The sequence below is a fragment of the Bidens hawaiensis genome, unplaced genomic scaffold (genome assembly GCF_021521415.1).
Source record: "Bidens hawaiensis isolate Kalapana, Puna unplaced genomic scaffold, B.hawaiensis_p1.1 tig00040763_1, whole genome shotgun sequence".
Lineage (NCBI taxonomy): Eukaryota > Viridiplantae > Streptophyta > Magnoliopsida > Asterales > Asteraceae > Bidens > Bidens hawaiensis.
Genome location: NW_027497216.1, coordinates 54187 through 60540, shown reverse-complemented (window position 1 = coordinate 60540; position 6354 = coordinate 54187). Strand labels below are relative to the sequence as shown.

General features: G+C 34.1%; 1 pseudogene; it reads right to left on the bottom strand.

The window, feature by feature from the left end:
* Positions 1-321: 321 nt before the first annotated feature.
* Positions 322-5267, bottom strand: LOC143592427 (protein WUSCHEL-like; annotated as a pseudogene).
* Between the last annotated feature and the right edge of the window lie 1087 nt (positions 5268-6354).

Here is a 6354-nt window from a genome sequence, read left to right as displayed (position 1 = left end):
TGAACCAGTGTGAATGTTATCGATATCCATAAGGGTTTTTCATAATGATAATATATTTCTTGTCCCAAAAATATATTAATTAAACCAGTAAATTATGAAAATTCTAGAATATTACTTTGTAATTCTTTGAAAATATTAATCCGCACTCACAAAAATTGAAATAACAGGTGAAAAAGCATATATTTATTGCATAACATCGGTATCATAGATATAGGTCGGTGTCTATATTTAGAAGTGAAGCAATTAATAGATCCACAATCACATCTATAATTAGTAACCCAAGTCATCAATTAGTTGACTAACTTACGAACATGAATAAAACTAGTCATAATATCCGTACGAGTTTAGGCTTAATTCAAGTGAAGTCCTTCCATCAGAACGAAACCAGTTTACCCCGGTATAATATCCTCCACTGCTCTGCTCTGACGGCACTGACTCCTCCATCTTAAATATATCATGATGGCTGCGACCGCCGGCAGTGGTAGAGCCGCCGGGGATTGGGAACAGTGGAAGTGTCTCGATCTCGGTTGACTCCTCTCCTCCTTCGTCTTCCTCCGTCGTTTCATTCTCCAGCTTCACTGAACGAGAATCCCCTCCCACCCATGACCCGAAGTCATGGTATTCTCCTCCAGGTGATATAGAACAATCCTATAGAAAATTACACAAATTTTGATGCATGTGTATTATTATTATTATTAAATACAGAATTTTGGTGTTTAATAATGTTTGTTAGGTAAGATAATGCGTAGTGAGCGGCAAGATTGGGTGGGGGCAATTTTGACGAGGAACACGCCACAGCGATAAGAGGGGCGAGGGGAGGGGGCGGCGACAAATACATGTCGCCGTTGTGGTTTTTGATTTAATATTTATTATATTAAGTATGTGTGTGTGCGTGTGTATATATATATATATATGGTTAGGTTAGAATAAAAACCTACTTAAATTATGAAAACTCTAAAAACTCATTCTCAACCACATGTTTTTAATTAAAGATTAAATCTTGTGGTTCATAACTAAAATTAATAAAAAATGTTAAAGTTTTCTCTCTCCTGAAAACATATATAAAAATTACTAAAAAAATATAAAAAAAATAGTAAATCATTTTTTTTATGTTTTCGATGTTTTGTATTAAATGTAACAACATATATTACATGTAACAAAAAAAAAACGATGTTACATAGAGTTTTCACGGGTTTTCTCAACTCAAGAGGGTTTTCAAACTATACTTCTCCTATATATATAAATAGGTGAAGGTTAACGTACAATAATCGCTTAACGTATATTACATATGCGACATACATTCAACTAATACGTTCAGCTAATACGTTCAAAATCTTTAAAAGTGCAGGCAAAAACTTAAACGTTCAGCTAATACGTTCCAGCTAATACGCTTTAAACGTTTAAACCTTTAAACGTTCAACTAAAACGTTTTTACCTTTAAACGTTCAATATTTCAATGTCAAAAACCCATCATCCAGAATCTCAAAATTGATCGATTGAAACATCAAATTGATGATTAATTAAATCGATTTCAAGATTAACCGATCAATTGGCTTCAATTTCAATTCAACTAAACAAACCTATGACGAGTTTTGCGTTTTTCCGATGAGTTCGTTGTCGACGGCGATGATGGTGACGAAGAGTGTTGATGGCGCCGGCGATCGAAAGTGAAGGAGGCGTGTTGATGTCGGCGACTGGTGGTGGAGACGGATTGAGGGAGAGGGACGAGCAGATGAGTGTAATTGTGATTTTGGGTTTTGAAAATCTAACGGTTGGAAGTGTCACATACGTAATGTACGATAAAGGATTATTGTATTCTATCCTTTATATATATATATACCACATATATAAAGTATGAGTAAGAGACTTTTTAAATTTTAAGAGATACATAAAACCATGCACAAGATACAACAAACAATGCATAAATTTATGAGATTTTAGGGGTAATATGGACTTTCCCACATATTCTACTATTAACAAATAATATTTGATTCAAAAATATTTACAACTATAGTCCTTTAACTTCAATCATATTTTGTCAATATATATAATAATTATACATTTACCCCTTATTCTAAATTAACTATCCCAACGACTTTTAAACGACCATAACTTTTTTCATGTTAATATTTCTTTAGAAAAAAATACATCATAAAAACGAGCATTTTATACTCTTTAATTTGAGTATGGTATTGCTATGTTTTTTTAATTATAAAAACTTAACGTGTTTTGTAATTACCAGTTAGGACCGACAAATGGGCCCGGTCGAGGGCGTTCGGGTCATGGGTCAGAAATGGTTACGAACAAAACTTGCGACACAAAAAAAATTAATTTGGTTGAGGTCTGGTTGAGACTGGTTGCGTTACACGCACACTATAGTTATGTTACACGCATGCCGATGCAAGGCCAGGCGCGTACTAATTACCAGCTACGCGTTTGATGTCGTGTTTGCACGCATACCACACCCAGTTAGTATATATAATGCAGTAGTGATAGGCAAAAGAAAGAGTGTTGATTTTAATAATTTTACTACTTATAAAGAATATAGTACGAGCTTAAAGAGGGGTAAAAGGATCACTGTGACATTAAATATCATGTGTCTTTCCATTTTATTTAAATTAGTTACAATTTTTGCCCTTTAACTTTAATTATCTTTTGTAATTTTTTAAAAATTTCACGTGATTGCCCTCGCCATCTTTAACCCTCAATTTAAAAATCTTACTATTTCCATATATTTTAATATATTATGATATATATGAAAAACCGACTTACAGTTCTGACGCACATATTTTTTTTTGATATTTTGAAAATTTTGCTCAATACCAACTTATTAATTATAATAAACAAGTCAACTATGCATCATTGTATAAGTTGTTGATGATTATATAAAACACTCAATGCGTATACTATAAAAAAAACCTTTTTCCTCAAACCACCCTTTTTGACCATATGATCATAATATTCGTCTTTTTAATTTGATATCTTAAAATGTCATTCTAAGGCTTGTTACTAGATTAATTTATGTATTTATGTGATAAGATTAAAACTTTGTTCGTCGTCGCCGCAACATGGTGCGGGCTTACTGCTATATATATATATATATATATAGGGTTAGGTTAAAATAAAAACTCACTTAAGTTGCGAAAACTCTAGAAACCCATTCTTAAACGTATATTTTTAATTAAGGTTTAAATCTTATGCTCAACAATTAAAGTTAATAAAAAATGTAAACATATATATAACATTTTCTCTCTCCTAAAACATATATAAAAATTAGTAAAAAAATGTTAAAAAATAGCAAAAAAATGTTTTTTTTTTTCGATATTTTGTATTAAATGTAACAACATATATTAGTTGTGTAACAAAAAAAACGAGGTTACATAGGGTTTTCACGGGTTTTCACAACTCAAATGGGTTTTCATTTTATACTTCCCCTATATATATATATATATATATGATGAGATGGGGCTACAACATCATTACAACCCTAAAATGAAAATCGTTCATCTGCTAACGTGGCGTCACATATCAAAAATCACCCCCATTTTGGTGCCCTCCACCAAAGCCAGCCCAACTGTATTAGAAGCCCAAGCTAGAGTTTTGGGCCTCCAATTTTTTGAGACCTTTATTTAGAATATAAATATATATAACTATTATATATATCATTATCTACTGCAAATTTTAGAAGACCTTGCGTTAGCACAGTGGCTGTAGAAAGACTTAAGTTGTGGTGATTCGTTGATGGGCACCCAAAGTTCGGATCTCTTTTAGCCATATTTTTTCAAGATTTTTTTTAGACATAAGGGCATAGGGTGTGAACATGCTAAAAAATAGGAAAAGAGTCTATTTTTTTTCTTATTATGGAGCCTTAACTTCAATTGTGCTAAAAGAAAAATTGATGTATAGAAAAATTTGTTTTTAATAACTTCACTTTTCAAGTACATTTATTTATATAAATAAAAGTTACTATTGCATAAAATGTCACCCTAAGATGCTAAGATTACCATGTTATTAACGCCAACTTATTTTATGTCAAAATATACTTTATAAGTTGGCAATCAATGTTATTTTATAAGAAAATATCTATCTGATTTTTAAATTGGTTTGATGCTATTAAGTTCCTACTATGGTTAAATAGAGATTACAAAAAAAGAGAACTCACAATTTCTTAAAGAAGGGTCTCAGAATTTTTATTCGTTTTAGACCTTTAAAATGGTTGGACCAGCCCTACCCTTCACTACACATAGCCTAATAGTTGAGTTTTTTATGGTTTCGGGTGTTCCGTAAATGGTATTTACGGATATGTTCTACATGGCGACTTTCGTGAATCAGATTTCCGTATCTGTAAATGACATTTGCGAATGTCTTCCGTTGACATTTACAAACGTGGGGTCAAAGTAGGTGGGTTACCCTAGTGTTTGTTTTAACCGGCGTCAGTAATTTCAAACGGAAACTATGATCCGCGAATGCCATTTACAAAACACCCAAAAAATATCTCACCAAAACAGTCATCAAACACCAAAACTTTACATTGAAAAGAAAAATGCATGTGTGTGTATATATGAGTGTATGTGTGTATGTATGTATACCCTGAAACTTTTTTCCATGGTGATAGTTCCGTAGTTGTAGCCGGCAGGCAGGAATGCTTGTGAAGAAGAACCACCACCATCTACAACTTTAAACATGCACCTGAAGTAAAATAAGTGAAAGGGAAAAAAAATAAGAACAAATATGGTTATGTACTTGTACCCGGTGGTGAGATCATGTGATGTGTAGCATGGAGTTTGAGTTGTTGGTGGTTGTAGAAATAGGGTTGCATGTGGTGGTGATCGGGTACCGGAGATGGGATGATGGTGGTGGTTGAAGGTGGAGGTTGTGGTGGAGGTGGGATGAAGCGTTTCTTTTGTCTTTCACGAGCTTTATGGTTTTGAAACCAATAAAACACATTCTTGCCTTCGATCTTGCCGTAGTGTCTTAGACGAGAAGCGATTCGCTGAATCTGATCGGCAGTTGGAGACCGGATTCCATTGCTGTAGTAAAGTTCTTTAAGGATTCTGATTTGATCACTTGTGGGTGTCCACCTCGTACTGCTTTGTCTGCACAGGTAATTGCTGTTGGTTTTGTTTCCTAAATCATGATCTTGTTGGTTTTCCATGGTGGATGATTTTGAATGAACAAGAAGTTAATGATGAAGGAGAAAACTGAAGGATTGCATGAGAGAAGTTGCGGTACAAATACGAGAGTTTATAAAGAGGGAGATTGCGCATAGAGAGGTGGTGTGTGAAAGAGATGGAGAGAGAGGTGCAGATGGGAGAGTATCAAAAGGGATATCTGGAAGAGAAGGACTGAAGTTGACAGAGTGATGGTAAGTAAAAGCAAGTGACAAAAGAGTTTGGCTTGCTTGAAAATGAAAACCCTTTTAGTTCATTTTTCATTAGGAGCATTATATTTTTTTTTTTAGTTAAGTGTTAGTTTTGAAGGAAATGATTGGTTTGATTGCGTTTATTTCGTTTTATTTTATTCTGTAGAAACTGATCAAGGTTGATGAGCTTAAAAGGAAATGATTGGTTTGATTGCGGCTCACAGGTAATTATTTCTGATACAGGACATATCAATCAAATTGATGTTCCTCTATCATTCTCCCTTCAGAAATCGTCAACAAGGTCTTAAGGTAGAACGCTTTTAGTTAACGACATGGGATCACAATTTGATTAGTATATATGTATCAATTTCACAATCCATTAGCATAATACAACCCAGCATTAACATATTGTGAAGCAATATTAAGTTAAACGAGTTCGTATTTGAGCTAAACAGATTCAGATCAATAATGATTTTTATAATAATGACATAATAGAAAGTGTAAATAAACGGTTCGACTTGCTAATCAACCCATTTAGTTAATGTGATAAATAGGTTGACTCTACTCATTTAGGTGTTTGTCACATCATTCTCCCTTAGACCCCTCGATATGGGGCGTGGAAGCTCCTTCACAGCGCCGAGGGCGTGGTAGGTGGTGGCGCGGAGAGGGGAAATTAAAGTGGGCCCTGCCCTCAACGGTTCTTTTGATCGTTAGAAAAAAAATAGATTTAACCATTTTCTCTATAAATTTAAACTATTTTTCATTTTTTACTTAAACTCTTAATTTCACACCAACATTTTACTCTAAAGCTCTTCAATTTTCACAACCATGAATCCGAGCTCGAACCCAACCCAAACCCGAACACAAGCTCGAGCTCAAACCCGAACCTATATCTGTGGGATCTGAGTCGCATGTGGTGGGCTAGTGTGCTGGGAAATAAATTCAACCCTAATAATCCTTTCTATGCAAACTAACAACGACCCGTAATGCCT